General features: G+C 44.9%; 1 protein-coding gene across 2 annotated transcripts in view; it reads right to left on the bottom strand.

Annotated features, from left to right (window-relative positions):
- LIMK1 (LIM domain kinase 1) overlaps positions 1 to 20068 on the bottom strand; it is a 144423-nt gene that overhangs the window by 83594 nt on the left and 40761 nt on the right. The gene's annotated exons all lie outside the window — the stretch shown is intronic.

Below are 20068 nucleotides of genomic sequence, written 5' to 3'. Positions count from 1 at the left end.
AGGAGCGGGGCACAGGAGGCAGCAGCCGCCTACTGCAGCCTACACTGTCCCCGCTGCTAAAGAAAATGAATATTCACTGCTCCCCACGCCCATGGGGCGTGGGGAGCACTGAACATTCATGCTCCTTAATAGCGATATACAGTGTAGCCGCGCTGCGGCTCCTGCCGGCTGTCTCCTGTGCCCTCTGTTAAAGGGCATGAATATTCAACCTCTCTCCACGCCCATGGGCGTGGGGAGGGGGTGAATATTCATGCCCTTTAATGAGCGGGCACAGGAGATAGCCGGCAGCAGCAGCCGCTGCGCGGCTCCGCTGTGTGCCGGCTATGAAGGAGAGTGAAGTCACTACTCCCCGCGCACACAGACCCAGCTGATCTCTCCTTGTGAGCCGCGCATGGCAGTGACGTCATGCGCGGCTCACATGGAGAGATCAGTGCGAGCAGACCGGACGCAGCGCCGGAGGAAAGAAGAAAGGTGAGTAGGAGTGTTTATTTTTTTTAATGTGCAGCCTGATGGGGATTAGGGGGACCATGCATACAAGGACAGGGATTAGGGGTGCCATGCATACCAGGACAGGGATTAGGGGTGCCATGCATATCAGGACAGGGATGAGGGGTGCCATGCATACCAGGACAGGGATGAGGGGTGCCATGCATACCAGGACAGGGATGAGGGGTGCCATGCATACCAGGACAGGGATGAGGGGTGCCATGCATACCAGGACAGGGATTAGGGGTGCCATGCATACCAGGACAGGGATTAGGGGTGCCATGCATACCAGGATAGGGATTAGGGGTGCCACGCATATCAGGACAGTGATGAGGGGTGCCATGCATACCAGGACAGGGATGAGGGGTGCCATGCTAACCAGGACAGGGATGATGGGTTCCATGCATACCAGGATAGGGATTAGGGGTGCCATGCATACCAGGACAGGGATGAGTGAGGGGTACCATGCACACTAGGACAGGGATGAGGGGTGCCATGCATATCAGGATAGGTATGAGGGGTGCCATGCATACCAGGATAAGGATGAGGGGTGCCATGCATACCAGGATGGAGGGATGCCAGTCATACCAAGATGGGGATGGGAACAACATATAAAAGGAAGGGGGGCGGCATATATACCAGGATGGGGGATATTGTCAGAATTGGGGGACATTACCCCTATACCAGTGTCAGCAGAAGACCCCCTCCCCCTTAAAAGTGCATCATGACCACATTTTTTGCTTACATTTTTATTTTTTTATCTTCCTCCTCTAAAACCTAGGTGCGTCTTATGGTCCGGTGCGTCTTATAGTCCGAAAAATACGGTATATAGCCCCATTAATTCCACAGCGCTTTACATCATCATGGCTGTCCCCATTGGGGCTTACAATTTGCATTCCCTATCAGTATGTCTTTGGAGTGTGGGAGGAAACCGGAGAACCCGGGGGAAACACACGCAAACACAGGGAGAACATACAAACTCCTTGCAGATGTTGTCCTTGGTGGGGTTTGAACCCAGGACCCCAGCGCCGCAATGCTGAGCACTGAGCCACCGTGCTGCCCAGGCAAATAAGTGCTTATCGGACCGCTATTTTATATATGTGGCTGATTACACCTTTTCTTATATTTTCCACCTTGTCCAACTCAATAAAATTCTCCACAATGTATATCAAGCATTAATAGTGTGACTTAGGCATTGTTCACACGTTGCAGTTTTTTTCTGCATTTTTTTTTGTGTGCGTTTTTTCGGAAGGAAAAGAAGCTGTGTTTAACAGTACCAGCAAAAGCAATGAGATTTCAGGAGTCTCAGGCACACGCTTGTTTTTTTTTTCGTTCCTGACTGAATTTGAGCACTGCAGCATTTTTTTTCAATGCTGCAGCACATCAATTCTTCCAGCGTTTTTCAGCATTACACAACTAATAAGAAACGGCAAAAACACAAAAAAAAAAAGCAAATGCTTTGCTTTTGCAGCATTTTTACAGCGGTTTTGGCGAATTTAACTGACTTTATTAACATGTACTTTAGACAAACCACACATGTAATCCGCATCAAAAAACACAGCAAACAGCTGCAAATAGTTTTTACTGCCAAAAGTGAACATTTTGGCTGTGAAAAAAAAAAAAACACTGCAAAACTGCGACGTTTAAACGTCCCCTTACACCATCCCCAGAATGAAGTGCCTGCCTGGTAAGATTGCACCCCCCTGGCAAAGTCCTTACAGGAGTTATACCTTAATAAGAAATAACGCTAAATTTACGAAACCCCAAAAATTGGAACAATTTATGATATATAGTTTCAAAATTTGCAGTCCTCATTAAGAATTTAGGGGCTAAATGGATATTACAGAGCTGTGACACCACTGGCCTTCAGGATGCTTTTTCTTGCTGGTGTAGGCCCCTTTAATCTGGGATAATAGAATATGTACGCTGTCTTTACTGGTAAGTAATTCAATGCTGGAAAAATGTGTGTCTCTAATTAAGTCTCTTCCTCTTTCTGTCCAGATCCAGTGGCACAGCAGATACTGGAAACCCCGGGAAATAGTTTCAGCCACTGACATGGACCGGATGTGGCCGTGAAATTAACACCACCTTCATGTCTAGTCATTGCAAAAAAAATCCTAATACACTTTCTTTGCACAGAAGGAAACACAGTTATATATATAGCGATATTAAACATCTCAGGTGCACTGCTAAATGCCATGTTTGTCCCATTTGTAGCAATGTTCTGTCTTAGAAATAATATTCTGGAATATTTGATTCATACAATAAAACTACAAGAAATACAACCAGTCGCCTGATTGGCACTAGAGTCATAGATTGGAATTCATATACAGGAAATTTTGATGTTTTTTTCACCTGCTTGGCCTTTGGGTTTTTCTCCTAATCCCTATAAGGGACATCCCATCCAAACTGAACATTACCACGATTTTTTATTAAATTATTACATTTATAACTTTAACCTCACTGATTAAATTAAAAGAGGTGAACCCCATATTAGAATCCCTCTCTAGCAAGCAATTAAATGTAACTTTTATTGTTAATTATATTTAAAATGCATATGGGGTATTATTAAAATATTGTCCCTAATCTGACTGTGAGTTATTAATTTCAAGGTATTCACCTATATTATTTCTATTGATGACACCCCGGGGTGCCATCACTTATGTAGAAGAATAGGACAAGTCATATTACATATGAAATGCCAGTGTCCCATCCCCTGATTATGCCGCAGATGTAGTGAAACAAGTTGGGGGGACTTGTGCTGTAATATGACTTGTCCTTTTTTAGCCATTTTGTTCCCCTTGTTCTGTTTTGGCTAACTGATTAAAAGTTAAATGTACATATTTTTGATTAGATCAATTACGGTATATTACATCTTTTTTTTATTACACTGGCCTAGCTAATGGGAGTGTTATTATGTTATGTTATATTAAGTTATTATGAACATCTAAGATACAAATGTAATAAACCTTTTTTTTTCCGTAAAATGTGTTGAAAATTAATTTTTTCCCACTCCTAAATATTTAAAAAATATTTTAAAGGACTATCAGTGGCTTAAATGTGTCTAAAATAGAAGGTATTGCTTTTAGAAACCTCAGGAAACAAATATCATTTGGACTTTGTAACACCCGTAACATTTCCTGTAATACTCGTAACAGTCCAATTAAGTTTTTGTAAAAAAAAAGAAGAATTAATTATAAAATAATAATACATATCTAATAATATAGCATGGGATCTTAACTACAACTAGTAAAAAAAACATAATTATTGGTATGCGTGGCACCCCTCATCCCCAATCCCAGTATGCGTGGCACCCCTCATCCCCAATCCCGGTATGCGTGGCACCCCTCATCCCCAATCCCGGTATGCGTGGCACCCCTCATCCCCAATCCCGGTATGCGTGGCACCCCTCATCCCCAATCCCGATATGCGTAGCACCCCTCATCCCCAATACTGGTATGCGTGGCACCCCTCATCCCCAATCCCGGTATGCGTGGCACCCCTCATCCCCAATCCCGGTATGCGTGGCACCCCTCATCCCGGTATGCGTGGCACCCCTCATCCCCAATCCCGGTATGCGTGGCACCCCTCATCCCTATTCTGGTATGTGTGGCACCCCTCATCCCCAATCCTGGTATGCGTGGCACTCCTCATCCGTGGCACCTCTCATCCCCAATCCCGGTATGCGTGGCACCCCTTATCCCTATTCTGGTATGCGTGGCACCCCTCATCCCTATTCTGGTATGCGTGGCACCCCTCATCCCCAATCCCGGTATGCTTGGCACCCCTCATCCCTATTCTGGAATGCGTGGCACCCCTCATCCCTATTCTGGTATGCGTGGCACCCCTCATCCCTATTCTGGTATGCGTGGCACCTTTCATCCCCTATCCTGGTATGTGTGGCACCCCTCATCCCCAATCCCGGTATGCGTGGCTCCCCTCATCCCCAATGCCATTATGCGTGGCACCCCTCATCCCCAATACTGGTATGCGTGTCACCCCTCATCCCCAATCCTGGTATGCGTGTCACCCCTCATCCCCAATCCTGGTATGCGTGGCACCCCTCATCCCCAATCCTGGTATGCGTGGCACCCCTCATCCCTATTCTGGTATGCGTGGCACCCCTCATCCCTATTCTGCTATGCGTGGCTCCCCTCATCCCCAATCCCTGTATGCGTGGCTCCCCTCATCCCCAATCCCATTATGCGTGGCACCCCTCATCCCCAATCCCGCTATGCGTGGCACCCCTCATCCTCAATCCCGGTATGCGTGGCACCCCTCATCCCCAATCCTGGTATGAATGGCACCCCTCATCCCCAATCCTGGTATGCGTGGCACCCCTCATCCCTATTCTGGTATGCGTGGCACCCCTCATCCCTATTCTGCTATGCGTGGCACCCCTCATCCCTATTCTGGTATGCGTGGCACCTTTCATCCCCAATCCTGGTATGTGTGGCACCCCTCATCCCCAATCCCGGTATGCGTGGCTCCCCTCATCCCCAATGCCATTATGCGTGGCACCCCTCATCCCCAATACTGGTATGCGTGTCACCCCTCATCCCCAATCCTGGTATGCGTGGCACCCCTCATCCCCAATCCTGGTATGCGTGGCACCCCTCATCCCCAATCCTGGTATGCGTGGCACCCCTCATCCCTATTCTGGTATGCGTGGCACCCCTCATCCCTATTCTGCTATGCGTGGCTCCCCTCATCCCCAATCCCTGTATGCGTGGCTCCTCTCATCCCCAATCCCATTATGCGTGGCACCCCTCATCCCCAATCCCGCTATGCGTGGCACCCCTCATCCTCAATCCCGGTATGCGTGGCACCCCTCATCCCCAATCTTGGTATGAATGGCACCCCTCATCCCCAATCCTGGTATGCGTGGCACCCCTCATCCCTATTCTGGTATGCATGGCACCCCTCATCCCTATTCTGCTATGCTTGGCTCCCCTCATCCCCAATCCCGGTATGCGTGGCACCCCTCATCCCCAATCCCGGTATGCGTGGCACCCCTCATCCCCAATCCTGGTATGCGTGGCACCCCTCATCCCCAATCCTGGTATGCGTGTCACCCCTCATTCCCAATCCCGGTATGCGTGTCACCCCTCATCCCTATTTTGGTATGTGTGGCACCCCTCATCCCCAATCCTGGTATGAATTGCACCCCTCATCCCCAATACTGGTATGAATGGCACCCCTCATCCCCAATCCTGGTATGCGTGGCACCCCTCATCCCTATTCTGGTATGCGTGGCACCCCTCATCCCTATTCTGCTATGCGTGGCTCCCCTCATCCCCAATCCCGGTATGCGTGGCACCCCTCATCCCCAATCCCGGTATGCGTGGCACCCCTCATCCCCAATCCTGGTATGCGTGGCACTCCTCATCCCCAATCCCGGTATGCGTGTCACCCCTCATTCCCAATCCCGGTATGCGTGTCACCCCTCATCCCTATTTTGGTATGCGTGGCACCCCTCATCCCCAATCCTGGTATGCGTGGCACCCCTCATCCCCAAACCTGGTATGCGTCGCACCCCTCATCCCCAACCCTGGTATGCGTGGCACCCCTCATCCCCAATCCTGGTATGCGTGGCACCCCTCATCCCCAATCCTGGTGTGCGTGGCACCCCTCATCCCTATTCTGGTATGCATCGCACCCCTCATCCCCAATCCTGGTATGCATGGCACCCCTCCTCCCCAATCCCGGTATGCATGGCATCCCTCATCCCTATTCTGGTATGCATGGCATCCCTCATCCCTATTCTGGTATGCGTGGCACCCATCATCCCAATTCTGGTATGCGTGGCACCTTTCATCCCCAATCCTGGTATGCATGGCACCCCTCATCCCCAATCCCGGTATGCGTGGCACCCCTCATCCCTATTCTGGTATGCGTGGCACCTTTCATCCCCAATCCTGGTATGCGTGGCACCCTTCATCCCCAATCCCGGTATGCGTGGCTCCCCTCATCCCCAATGCCATTATGCATGGCACCCCTCATCCTGGTATGCGTGGCACCCCTCATCACCAATCCTGGTATGCGTGGCACCTTTCATCCCCAATCCTGGTATGCGTGGCACCCCTTATCCCTATTCTGGTATGCGTGGCACCCCTCATCCCTATTCTGGTATGCGTGGCACCTTTCATCCCCAATCCTGGTATGCATGGCACCCCTCATCCCCAATCCCGGTATGCGTGGCACCCCTCATCCCTATTCTGGTATGCGTGGCACCTTTCATCCCCAATCCTGGTATGCGTGGCACCCTTCATCCCCAATCCCGGTATGCGTGGCTCCCCTCATCCCCAATGCCATTATGCGTGGCACCCCTCATCCTGGTATGCGTGGCACCCCTCATCCCTATTCTGGTATGCGTGGCACCCCTCATCCTGGTATGCGTGGCACCCCTCATCTCCAATTCTGGTATGCGTGGCACCTTTCATCCCCAATCCTGGTATGCGTGGCACCCCTCATCCCTATTCTGGTATGCGTGGCACCCCTCATCCCTATTCTGGTACGGATGGCTCCCCTCATCCCTTTTCTGGTATGCATGGCTCCCCTAATCCCGGTATGCGTGGCACCCCTCACCCCCCCTATACACACATCCCCCAAAAAATAAACAGTTATACTCACCTTTCTTCTCTGTACTCCAGAGCTGCAGCGTCCTGTTCTGCCGGAGGCCGGGGGAGGAGTGCGGCGACAGAGCACCGCGCTGTCCGGCGCCATTTTGCTGAAGACACACTGTAAATGTGTCTTCAGTAAAATGGCGCCGGATAGCGCTATGCGCACGCGCCGATCCGACGTCTCACTCCGCCCCCGGTCTCCGCTGAAGAGAGGCGCCGCGGCAACGCTCTTCCTGGTCAGGTAAGTATGGCGCCGGAGATCGCAGTGTGCGTTCAGTGCCTACGCATACCGCGATCTCCGACGCCATACACCTCCTCTTACCTGTAACGGCTGGATGCGGTGTTCTGTCTGGAGCCAGACTGCGCGTCACGCATGCGCAGTCTATCGGACAGAGACTTGCATCCCCGGTTAAATTATAGATATATACACTGTGTATATATATATATACAGTACAGACCAAAAGTTTGGACACACCTTCTCATTTAAAGATTTTTCTGTATTTTCATGACTATGAAAATTGTACATTCACACTGAAGGCATCAAAACTATGAATTAACACATGTGGAATTATATACTTGACAAAAAACTGTGAAACAACTGAACATATGTCTTATATTCTAGGTTCTTCAAAGTAGCTGTTAGAACCTTGTTCTCAGGTTTTTTCCTTTGCTGGTCACATGACCTTGTTGGCCTATTTAATCCTGCTCCGCCCTTCTGGCTTTGCTGGACTTCATTGTTTAACTACTTTCTAGCTAGCCTGTGCTCTGTATCTAACTCTGTTAGTTTGCTTGGTCTACGGACCTCTATGTTCTATATATTTTGTTTGTTCGTCTGTCTGCTACTATTTCTGTTAGGAGGTGTCCCATTTTCCTCCCAGTCCTTAGTACTTGTAGGGATTCCTTCCCCACATCTATAGGTCTCCGTACAGACTAGCTTAGGACTTTAGCAGGTCTGATCGCAGGATCAGGTCCCCTGTTACATCGTAGGGATTAAGCTGAGTTCTATCGTAGGGACAGATCTCCTCTCTTTCCTTAGCTCTGGTAGCAGAACATAACAGTAAGTCCAGCCCAGCAAATGCTCTAAGGAAAGATTTTTTCTGTTCCATCATGGTGTCGGTTCTGGATTTGGCTAAACACCTGCAGGGACTCTATTTGGAGGTGACTGAGCTCCGTCAACACGTGAGTAACTGTCCTGGAGCACATTTCTTGGAGCCTAAGGTACGTTTGCCGGATTTATTTTTTGGTGAACACCGAGAATTTTTTTCATTTAAAAATGCTTGCTTATTGTATTTTCGTTTGAGACCCAAGTCCTCTGGGGATGATTCCCAGCGCATAGGGTTTATAATGTCACTTTTGCGCAAAGAGCCCCAGGAGTGGGCCTTTTCTTTGCAACCTAGTGATACATGCTTCAGTTCAGTGGATAGTTTTTTTTCTGCTTTGGGACTATTATATGATGATCCTGACCATGTCTCATCAGCTGAGACTGAGTTAAGACGTTTGAGACAGGGATCAGGTAATGTGGAAAAATATTGTACTCATTTCCGTCGATGGTCTACTCAAACAGGGTGGAACGATTCTGCTCTGAAAAGTCTATTTCTTGCTGGGCTCAGTGAAAGGGTTAAAGACCTGCTAATTGCTTATCCTACACCTGAAGATTTGCAACAGGCTATGCAATTAGCTATACGGGTGGATAGGAGACTGCGTTCAAGGGTTAATGAGAGCAAATCCTCTGCTATGTCAGTTTCTGGTTATGAGAATGTGTGTACTAACAGTGGTGAATCGATGGAGATTGGAGCGATGGCACCTCGCTCTCAAGAAAAAGATCGCAGATTTTCTGAAGGCTTGTGTTTCTATTGCGGAAAATCTGGTCATTTAATTAAAGACTGTGAGCTTCGTATCAAGAAAGAAAAAAAAATGGTCAGTCATGCCCGTATTGCCTGTTTAAATTCCAAGGGTGTATTTTTAGCTGCTTCCACGATTGCTCAGGAAAAATTAATGGAATTTCGGGTGTTTGTTGATTGTGGGTCTACTCTGAATGTTATTGATGGGGGATTCTTGGAAAGACTCAATTTAAAACCCGAACCTTTATCATCCCCCATTGCTGTGGTTTCTGTGGATGGTTCCCCTTTGAAGAATATTACTCTCAAGGTCTGTGAATTTCCTCTCACTATTAATGGTGTTCACCATGAGAAATTGGATTTGGTAGTGTTGAATAACTTGCCTTCTCCAGTAATATTGGGATTGCCCTGGTTAAAATTTCACAATCCTGTACTGGATTGGTCTACCAGTGAAATTAAATCCTGGAGCCATAAATGTTATGACAAGTGTTGTAACGGGCGTATTGCAGCTTTGGATAGGGGAGAATTGCCTGTTCCTATTCAGGATTTTTGGAGAGTTTTTTCTGAGAAGGAATCGCAGGTTTTGCCTCCCCATAGAGACTATGATTGTTCTATTGAATTTGTCCCTGGAGCGACTCTTCCTAAAAGTCGTTTATTTAACCTTACTATTCCTGAGAGAAAGGCTTTGGAGGAATACATACAGACAAGTTTGGCCGCCGGTCACATTAGGCCCTCTAAGTCTCCAGTGGCGGTTGGATTTTTTTTTTGTAAAAAAAAAAGGACGGCGGTTTACGTCCTTGTCTGGATTTTCGTGAGATTAACAAACTTACTGTACGCAATCCTTACCCACTGCCATTAATTCCTGATCTGTTTAACCAGTTAATGGGGGCCAAGTGGTTCTCTAAAATCGACCTTAAGGGGGCATACAATCTGTTGCGCATGAAGGAGGGTGACGAATGGAAGACTGCTTTTAACACTCCTGTGGGTCATTTTGAGAATCTGGTTATGCCTTTTGGTCTTACTAATGCTTCTGCATTTTTTCAGAATCTTATTAATGACATCCTTAGACCTTTGATCGGCAAAAATGTGGTTGTGTATTTGGATGACATTTTGATTTATTCGCCGGATCTGGAGTCTCATTGGCGGAGCGTACGTGAGGTATTACAGTTATTAATGGACAATTCGCTTTTTGCTAAGCTGGAGAAATGTGAGTTCGCTGTACAGAGAATTAGTTTTTTGGGCTACATTATCTCCAGCGAAGGTTTTGAGATGGACCCGGTTAAAGTTCAAGCTGTACAGGAATGGCCTAGGCCTATTGGTTTGAAATCGATACAGAGGTTTTTGGGTTTCGCCAATTATTACAGAAAATTCATAAAAAAATTTTCTAGTATTGTCAAACCTCTGACCGATCTCACCAGGAAAGGTGCTGATGCGGTTCAGTGGTCTTCTGAGGCCATTGAAGCTTTTGTGTATCTCAAGGAGAGGTTCACCTCTGCTCCCATCCTTATGCAGCCTGATGTGACTAAGCCGTTTTTGGTTGAGGTTGATGCTTCCTCTGTGGGGGTTGGCGCAGTATTGTCTCAGGATAACGGGGATGGATTACATCCCTGTGCCTTTTTTTCAAAAAAATTTTCGGAGACTGAACTGAATTACGATATTGGTAATCGGGAATTATTGGCTATTAAACTCGCATTTGAACACTGGCGCCACTTCTTGGAAGGTGCGGAATTTCCCGTTCAGGTTCTTACGGATCATAAAAATCTGATATATCTTGATGCTGCCAAGCGCCTGAATGCCCGTCAGGCTAGGTGGGCACTGTTTTTCTCGCGGTTTAATTTCTCCGTTACTTACATCCCTGGTACTAAGAATGTTAAGGCGGATGCCTTGTCTCGCAGTTTTTCTCCCATAGTCGGTGCTGAGAAAGAGGAGAACATTTTACAAGAAGGTGTTGTGATAGCTGCTTTGGACTCCGTTTTGGAAGATGAGATTCTTAAAGCACAGGAGAATGCCCCATCTAACACTCCTCATGGGAGGTTGTTTGTGCCTGGGACCTTTAGGAGAGATTTGTTTGTTGAGTGTCACGAATCTCGGTTGGCAGGTCATCCCGGAATCTCTGAGACCAAGAGACTGGTGGGTCGCAGTTTTTGGTGGCCTGGATGGCAGAAGGAAGTCATTAAGTGGGTGCGCCAATGTACTATATGTGCTAGATCTAAGTCCTCACATACTCCTGCTGCGGGGTTGCTTTGTCCTTTGGAGGTTCCCAGTGCTCCTTCGACAAATTTGGCTATGGACTTTATAATTGACCTTCCCCCCTCTGAGGGTTTTACTGTCATCTGGGTGGTCGTGGACCGTTTTAGCAAAATGTGTCACTTGGTTCCCTTCGTCAAACTGCCCTGCGCTAAAACTCTCGCTAAGGCCTTTGTCAAGGAAATTGTCAGACTTCATGGCGTTCCTACTGACATTGTTTCTGATAGAGGTCCTCAGTTCGTGGCTCGTTTTTGGCGTGCCTTTTGTGACAGGTTGGGAGTTGATTTGTCGTTCTCGTCAGGATATCATCCTGAATCTAATGGCCAGACAGAAAGGAAAAACCAGGATGTTGAGCAGTTCTTGCGTTGTTTTGTGGCAGACAATCAAGAGGGGTGGTCTGAGTTTCTGCCACTTGCTGAATTTGCTCTGAACAATCATACATCTTCTTCTGCTGGTTGTTCGCCTTTTTTTTGTTGTTCTGGGAGACATCCGTCGTTTGGGTCGTTCTCCAAGTTGGGATCTGCCGTGCCTGAGGAGGAGAATTTTTCCGGTGATTTGGAGAGAGTTTGGACGGATGTGCGTGGTAATCTTCAGGAGGCCAACAGAAAATCTAAAGACTACTTTGATAGGAAACGACAGGAGGTTTTGTTCGCTGTTGGTGACATGGTTTGGTTGTCCTCTAGGAATCTGCGGTTGAGGATTCCTTCTAAGAAATTGGGTCCCAAGTTTGTAGGGCCCTTTAAGGTGCTTCAGGTTGTCAACCAATCTGCTGTTAGGTTGGAGGTTCCTACCTCCTGGAGAATTAATCCGGTATTTCATGTCTCTCTGTTGAAAAAAGCTGTTGTATCGGATTGTGACGCCTCTGCCTCTGTTCCTCCGGTGGTGGAGGACGGGGAATATGAAATTTCTCGCATCCTTAACTCTAGACAGTATAGAGGTAGTTTGCAGTATCTTGTGGCCTGGAAAGGTTTCGGACCCGAGGATAACTCTTGGGTGAGGTCGGATGATGTTTCCGCGTCCAGACTTATCAGAGCGTTTCACAGGAGATTTCCTGATAAGCCTGGTCCTAGGGGATCCGGAGGATCCTCTTAGAAGGGGGGGTACTGTTAGAACCTTGTTCTTAGGTTTTTTCCTTTGCTGGTCACATGACCTTGTTGGCCTATTTAATCCTGCTCCGCCCTTCTGGCTTTGCTGGACTTCATTGTTTAACTACTTTCTAGCTAGCCTGTGCTCTGTATCTAACTCTGTTAGTTTGCTTGGTCTACGGACCTCTATGTTCTATATATTTTGTTTGTTCGTCTGTCTGCTACTATTTCTGTTAGGAGGTGTCCCATTTTCCTCCCAGTCCTTAGTACTTGTAGGGATTCCTTCCCCACATCTATAGGTCTCCGTACAGACTAGCTTAGGACTTTAGCAGGTCTGATCGCAGGATCAGGTCCCCTGTTACATCGTAGGGATTAAGCGGAGTTCTATCGTAGGGACAGATCTCCTCTCTTTCCTTAGCTCTGGTAGCAGAACATAACAGTAGCCACCTTTTGCTTTGATGACTGCTTTACACACTCTTGGCATTCTCTTGATGAGCTTAAAGAGGTAGTCACCGGAAATGGTTTTCACTACACAGGTGTGCCCTGTCAGGTTTAATAAGTGGGATTTCTTGCCTTATACATGAGGATGGGACCATCAGTTGTGTTGTGCAGAAGTCAGGTGGATACACAGCTGATAGTCCTACTGAATAGACTGTTAGAATTTGTATTATGGCAAGAAAAAAGCAGCTAAGTAAAGAAAAATGAGTGGCCATCATTGCTTTAAGAAATGAAGGTAAGTCAGTCCGAAAACTTGGGAAAACTTTGAAAGTGTCCCAAAGTGCAGTTGCAAAAACCATCAAGCACTACAAAGAAACTGGCTCACATGAGGACCGCCCCAGGAAAGGAAGACCAAGAGTCACCTCTGCTTCTGAGGATAAGTTTATCCGAGTCACCAGCCTCAGAAATCGCAGGTTAACAGCAGCTCAGATTAGAGACTAGGTCAATGCCACACAGAGTTCTAGCTACAGACACATCTCTACAACAACTGTTAAGAGGAGACTTTGTGCAGCAGGCCTTCATGGTAAAATAGCTGATAGGAAACCACTGCTAAGGACAGGCAACAAGCAGAAGAGACTTGTTTGGGCTTAAGAACACAAGGAATGGACATTAGACCAGTGGAAATCTGTGCTTTGGTCTGATGACTCCAAATTTGAGATCTTTGGTTCCAACCACCGTGTCTTTGTGCGACACAGAAAAGGTGAACGGATGGACTCTACATGCCTGGTTCCCACCGTGAAGCATGGAGGAGGAGGTGTGATGGTGTGGGGGTGCTTTGCTGGTGACACTGTTGGGGATTTATTCAAAATTGAAGGCATACTGAACCAGCATGGCTACCACAACATTTTGCAGCAGCCTGCTATTCCATCCGGCTTGCATTTAGTTGGACCATCTTTTATTTTTCAACAGGACAATGACCCCAAACACACCTCCAGACTGTGTAAGGGCTATTTGACCAAGAAGGAGAGTGATGGCGTGCTACGCCAGATGACCTGGCCTCCACAGTCACCAGACCTGAACCCAATCGAGATGGTTTGGGGTGAGCTGGACCGCAGAGTGAAGGCAAAAGGGCCAACAAGTGCTAAGCATCTCTGGGAACTCCTTCAAGATTGTTGGAAGACCATTTCCATTGACTACCTCTTGAAGCTCATCAAGAGAATGCCAAGAGTGTGCAAAGCAGTCATCAAAGCAAAAGGTGGCTACTTTGAAGAACCTAGAATATAAGACATATTTTCAGCTGTTTCACACTTTTTTGTTAAGTATATAATTCCACATGTGTTAATTCATGGTTTTGATGCCTTCAGTGTGAATGTACAATTTTCATAGTCATGAAAATACAGAAAAATCTTTAAATGAGGTGTGTCCAAACTTTTGGTCTGTACTGTATATATTAGAAATAATAACAGAAAATGATTCTATCCACTGCAGATCATCTCATTAATGAATTGTGTCCCATGAAGGACAGCTTCATTATCTACAGTGTTATAGGCACTCGATTAATGATACAGCCTTCTCCCAAATTAGGCCAACAGTTATAGCGAATGGCAGAGATTGGCAATGCTTGGGATGAGGCCAGGCTAGAAATGCTCAGTACACAGCGAGGAGGAGACACATCACTCTATAAACAATTCCTAGACTGCTGACTGCATGAAAAAGGGCACAATGCACCAACAATATGTTTCCCACAGCACAGCATTAATATCCAGAAATGACCTTGTGCTAAATTGGTCGCCTGCACTGCTCAATAATTTAGGGGAGGAGGGGGAGGACTGGATAGTCAGACATCAGGGAAAAAGGTTCACGGGGTCCCATAGTATTAGTATATAATTACTGTATGGAGCAATATTTATCTTACAGATAATAAATACAACATCTATCTATTATCTATCTATCATATATCACATATCTATATATTTATCTGTTATCTATCTATTATCTATCTATTTATCATATATCACATCTATATATTTATCTGTCTATCTATCTAATATATATCTATCATCTATCACAATCTATCTATATATTATTTAGCTATCTCATATCTATCTATCTCATATTTATTGTATCTATCTGTCTATCATCCATCTATTTACAGTATCTATCAATCTATCATCTATATTTATCTATCTATATTTCATCTTTATCTATTATCCATCTGTCTATCAATCTATCATATGCAGTATCTATCTATCTATCTCTCTATTTCTATCACATATCTATCTATTATCTATCTATCTCTCTATATCTATCACATATCTATCTATCTATCTATCCATTATCTATCTATCTAGTGAATTCTCAGAAACTGAACCCCATTTCTCCTCCATTAATCACTACTCCAGTGATAAGGAATGGTTGGTCCGGACCCCCATTCTAGGGGTTGGTTGGGATCCCAGCAATCAAACATTTACCAACTACACTATAGGTAGGTGATAAATGTCTTTATTGTGAAAATCTATTTAGTGCACAGTTCATTGAAAAAACTATAGAACTCATTTTGTTTACTCTCAACTTTATCTCCTAATAATACATTTAATGGTAGTCTATTGCAGAAGTAATGGTTTATAGTTGCATATGTTTGGGGCATACAAAGTAATCCCCAGACATAGTGTGAACCTATCCTTATTGGTTGTGGTGGCCATATTGTGTTTACCCCGCATAGCTATAGGGATGAGTAGATTTTGTTGTACGTTGGCCCCGGAGCTGTAATCTTTTACTTAATCTGTTCTGATGGGATTTGGTCTTGGCTTCAGAGCAGAATACAGCCATCTGAATGCAGACCAACATTGTGGTCAAGCAATTTTCATTGTGGCGTATCTTAAAGGGCTTTTCCACTAATGTGTCATTGTTGGCTATCCTTGGGATAGGTCATCAATATCAGATTGGTTAAGGTCCAACACCGGACACCCCCACCAGTCAGCTATTACAAGCTCTTGCAGTGTCTGGATCTAAACAGTTTGATGTAGTGGACCTCCGCAGCTCCGTACACTGTTTAGTGGTTAGATCAGAGTCTTTATTCACCAATGATCAGAGCAGGGCAGTCACTTGCATACACCATTCCCAAGCATACAACTGGGTGTGCTCGTTTCATTTTTACGGTTGAAAAACAGAACCGAGACTGTATAACTTTAACAGAAAGGACCGATCAGCAGTCATTGCAAGAGGAGATATATAGCTAGTGACATGAGGGGTGGCACATAAAATAGTGCTAGAACCATATGTGGGGTTACAACTAGGTGCAGCACATATCTGCAAACATTGTGTTTATCTATAGCTGTGACAGTGTTAAGGGGATATTTCACTTGATGTAGGGATAGAGGCCTTGATTCCAGCAATGTGTCACTTACTAGGCTGCTTGGTGTAGGTTGAATAAAATCACAGTTTTATCAGCAGGAGATTATCACTAGATGAGTAGTAAACCTGCTGCCATGTTGTCCTCCATTTTCATGAGCTCTGTATAACCCCACCCTCACCACTGTTTAGCAGCTTTCTGCCTATACACAGTGTACACAGAAAATCGCCAATCAGGGGTGTGGGCGGGTTACACAGAGCTCAGGAGTCAGAGAACTGCTAGATCTGCAGCAGAGAAAACTGTGATTTTATCAAAATGACAGCAAGTGATACATCGCTGGGATCAGGGTCTTTGCCTTTAAATATGAAGCTGCTCTCATATTGGGTGACAGATTCCCTTCAACTGCCAAGGCAACTTGCCCATCTCAGCTGCATAAATCCCATCAGGACAGCTATGATTTTCAATGGCAGAAATAGTGTGGTCACATTGTAAGCGGATGTGGCCTGTGGTAGGACATGTACTTGACTTTAGATTTGGATCGGAGCACTGAGCAGATTTTGCTCTGATAAATAATGGATTTTCCATTCATCCAAAACTGTTTAAAGGGACAGTTATCAAGTGAGCAAAGAATAAATACTATGACTATAATGATCAGTGCAACAAGGGGGCTGTTTCCTTTGTACAATGTACCATCATGCAACCACAAAATCACCATGTCAAAAAGGCACATTGTGGTGTGACTACTAGCATTGGACCCTGACATACGTTTATATCAGTGCTTGAGACTTAGAGATGATGAGATAAATTTACAATCCCCTGGTGCAGCTACCAGGTCAGTAATCTGTGGCTGCTGGTCGAGAGCCCAGCGAACTACCTCCTGTATGAAAGAATCCGTGGCTCCTCTTTGATTAGCAAGACTAGTGGAGCATGGTGTATGCGTCACGTCACAATGACGACTATGTGCCAGGTTAGCTAGTCAAATAAGGAGTCGCGGATCTCTGCAGGTACGAAAAGGTTCACCACGGGGTATGAAGTCACTCTAGGCTGGCTAATCAAACGAGGAGCCGTGGATGCCATCAGGAGGGAGGCGCTTCACAGGGCCTGAGCCTAATGGGTACAGAATACTGACCTGGCTGTGGATCAGGGTCCTGAGAATCAATTTGATCATTTCTATAAAAAAATGCATTACTGACATATCATTATGTAAGAGTCCAAACATGTCCAAAAATACAGTTACTGTCTAAATTTCAGAGACCTCATGTAGCGAGCTATCAACCTATGTGATCAGCACTCGACTTGGACCGATTTTTATTCCCCAGAATTAAACAATGAAGGTTATTATTAAATATCAGTAAACACAGATGGGGATTTGATTTAGAAAATGTGTTGGTACCTTGATGTTACAGCATACAATATTTAAAGATAATTTGGATGCGAATATAAAAGTGAATGTGGGATGGACTCCTTGTGACTTTACATGAGTTTTGCATCCAAACTAACCTTGTAGCCTCAACCCTCATGTGCCATCTATTTATGTTATACTCTCCCTTTAACATCATTATCATGGCTTCTGGTACAGTGACCAATGGACCCCATTGACGTAAAGGGAACTTGTGATGTTGAAAATGGTATCTTATCTGCAGGCAGGGTGTTATAGAGCAGGAGGAGCTGATCGGATTGATATATAGTTTTGTGAAAGGTTTCAATAAGACTTAAAACTTGATTTGAAATCCCTGGTGTTTGCATGTGAGTCCAGTGGGCGGTCCTACTCAGTGATTGACCGTCTTCCCTGTATGACTGTGCATGCAGAGATAGCTGTCAATCACTATTAGAACCGCCCACTGGACTCATACATACAAACAGCAGGGATTTCAATGAATAAATTAGAAGTTATACTGAATCCATTCCCACATATCATTCTGCTCTGCTTCTTTCTCTATGGCATGATGTCCACGGATCGGACTGCAGGTACAATGTGACAGGTTCCCTTTAAGTTGGGGTCTATTGTGGCTCTCATGGTTTATCTCATGGAAAGACACTGACTGCCCATGTTTGCTAGAAGTAGGGAAGAGACGAGGTAACATTGAGCTATAGTTGTGCACTTCATCTTTCCGAATGTAAAGGGTCAGAGATGGGTCACACAGTTCCCAATAATGACTGCGATTGACGCGAGGATTGTGAAAATCAGTGCATGCCTTGTCATAGGCTTTCAGTAATACAGCTCTTCTAGCGTTCTCCTTTTACTGTGTCCAGTAACCAATACATGACTGTGACTCATGGAAACTAGCAGATAAGGGCAAATCAGCCCACACCATCCCTCCTTATCATTACCTATACTCATGTCTGGAACCACAAGTTCCATTATATCAACATCCCTTCTCATCCAGTGGTGTCATGTAGTGAGTGAAGGAAACCATGTTGTGGGATCAATCAATATTCACCAGGAAATCCTAGAGACAGGAGGAACATCAATTCTATGGACTATGTGTATCGTTGGGTCCTATGAAGCTGAGATGTTCTCATGCAGAATATCTACCATGGGTTGGAAGTGATGCATTATAGATGAAGAAGACCTTGGTCACATATAGTTCAATAATACTAACAGGTTACATATTGATTAATTCATATACACAATCCAAATGTGAAAAGAAAAGAGTGTTTGACCACATCTATTAACAATGATTCCATATTCAGGACCTTCTGAAAAACACTTATGTACGGATGTGAGTGGGAATTGTTTTTTGCTGTTGGTAGATTGACCATTCCTATTTAGACAGCATAAAGCCTTGTAGGACTACACAGTAATGTTGGGCAAACCTGCTGGACCAGGATGGGCATCTAATGAGTATAGGACTGATTAGACTGAAGGCTGATGTTGTGGAAAAAGAAGAATCGGACTGTTGGATTTCAACAGTGGAATTTTTTTTTCTCAGCGGAAATGAGCCTCCGACAAAGGTTGGGGGCAGCAACTTACTCCACTATACCTACGCAGAACACATGGGGTGTAAGGAAGGGGTCCAGAGACCCCAAACACATACTGATAGGGAATGTAGATTCTGAGCCCCAATGGGGACAGTGATGATGACTGAACATGAAGCTTTTGAAAAAAAGTCTTGAGGTGGAGGGGACATGTTATATCAAATACACAATACAATATGCCCGCTGTTGTCCCTTTATTGGACCACCAAGAAAGGCTCAGCAGACTTTGTATTTCTGCTGCTATATAAATAGAGAGTTTCCACTTGATAATTGCAATATGTTGTTCCTACACCAATAAGTCACATCTTCTAGAGGTTTCATTTCCCCATCAAGTTAATATAGATAAACATGAATTGTAAGAGTTTCAATCTTTTTCCAATAATCTAGCGGTAAATCACTTTTGGATACAATGTTTATTGTTTGAAAATCATGTTCTTATTTAGCTACCGGCGATAAATGTTCCTTTTCCCTATTATAATTACTCAATTCTTTACATAGAACTGTGAACATGTTGAGCAAATTGTGGTTCATATATTGACACTTCTGGCCCCGTATTATGTTTCTTTTCTATAGTAAACCATTACCATGGCTGTTCAATTTTAGCAATTTTACTGTGCAATACTAATTTCATACACATAGAAGGGTGTGTTAGCAATATCTAATACGGCAGTCGCTCTTGAATAGTTGCATAAAATAATATTCTGTGAATCCAAAATATACAATAATCCACACGTATGAACGTTTTAAAAAATCACTATGTGTGTGTATATATATATATATATATATATAATATATATATATATATAAATATATATATAAATTATATTATTATGCTAAGAAACTACTCTGATTCATGAGGATCAAATTGTTAAAAAACAACAATATCAATAAGACCTATATTTGATGTCCAAGTATGAACACTGAAATACTTAAAAAAAAAAAAACGTAGAAACCATGTCTGAAGTTAGTAAAATACAGGGGAAAGTATTCTCATATATTGAATGATGCTGTGAAACTTAC

This window comes from Phyllobates terribilis, unplaced genomic scaffold, assembly GCF_046119375.1.
Source record: "Phyllobates terribilis strain yellow unplaced genomic scaffold, ASM4611937v1 Scaffold_2__4_contigs__length_985480577, whole genome shotgun sequence".
In the NCBI taxonomy this organism is placed as follows: Eukaryota; Metazoa; Chordata; class Amphibia; order Anura; family Dendrobatidae; genus Phyllobates; species Phyllobates terribilis.
This window is presented reverse-complemented; position numbering and strand designations above follow the sequence as displayed.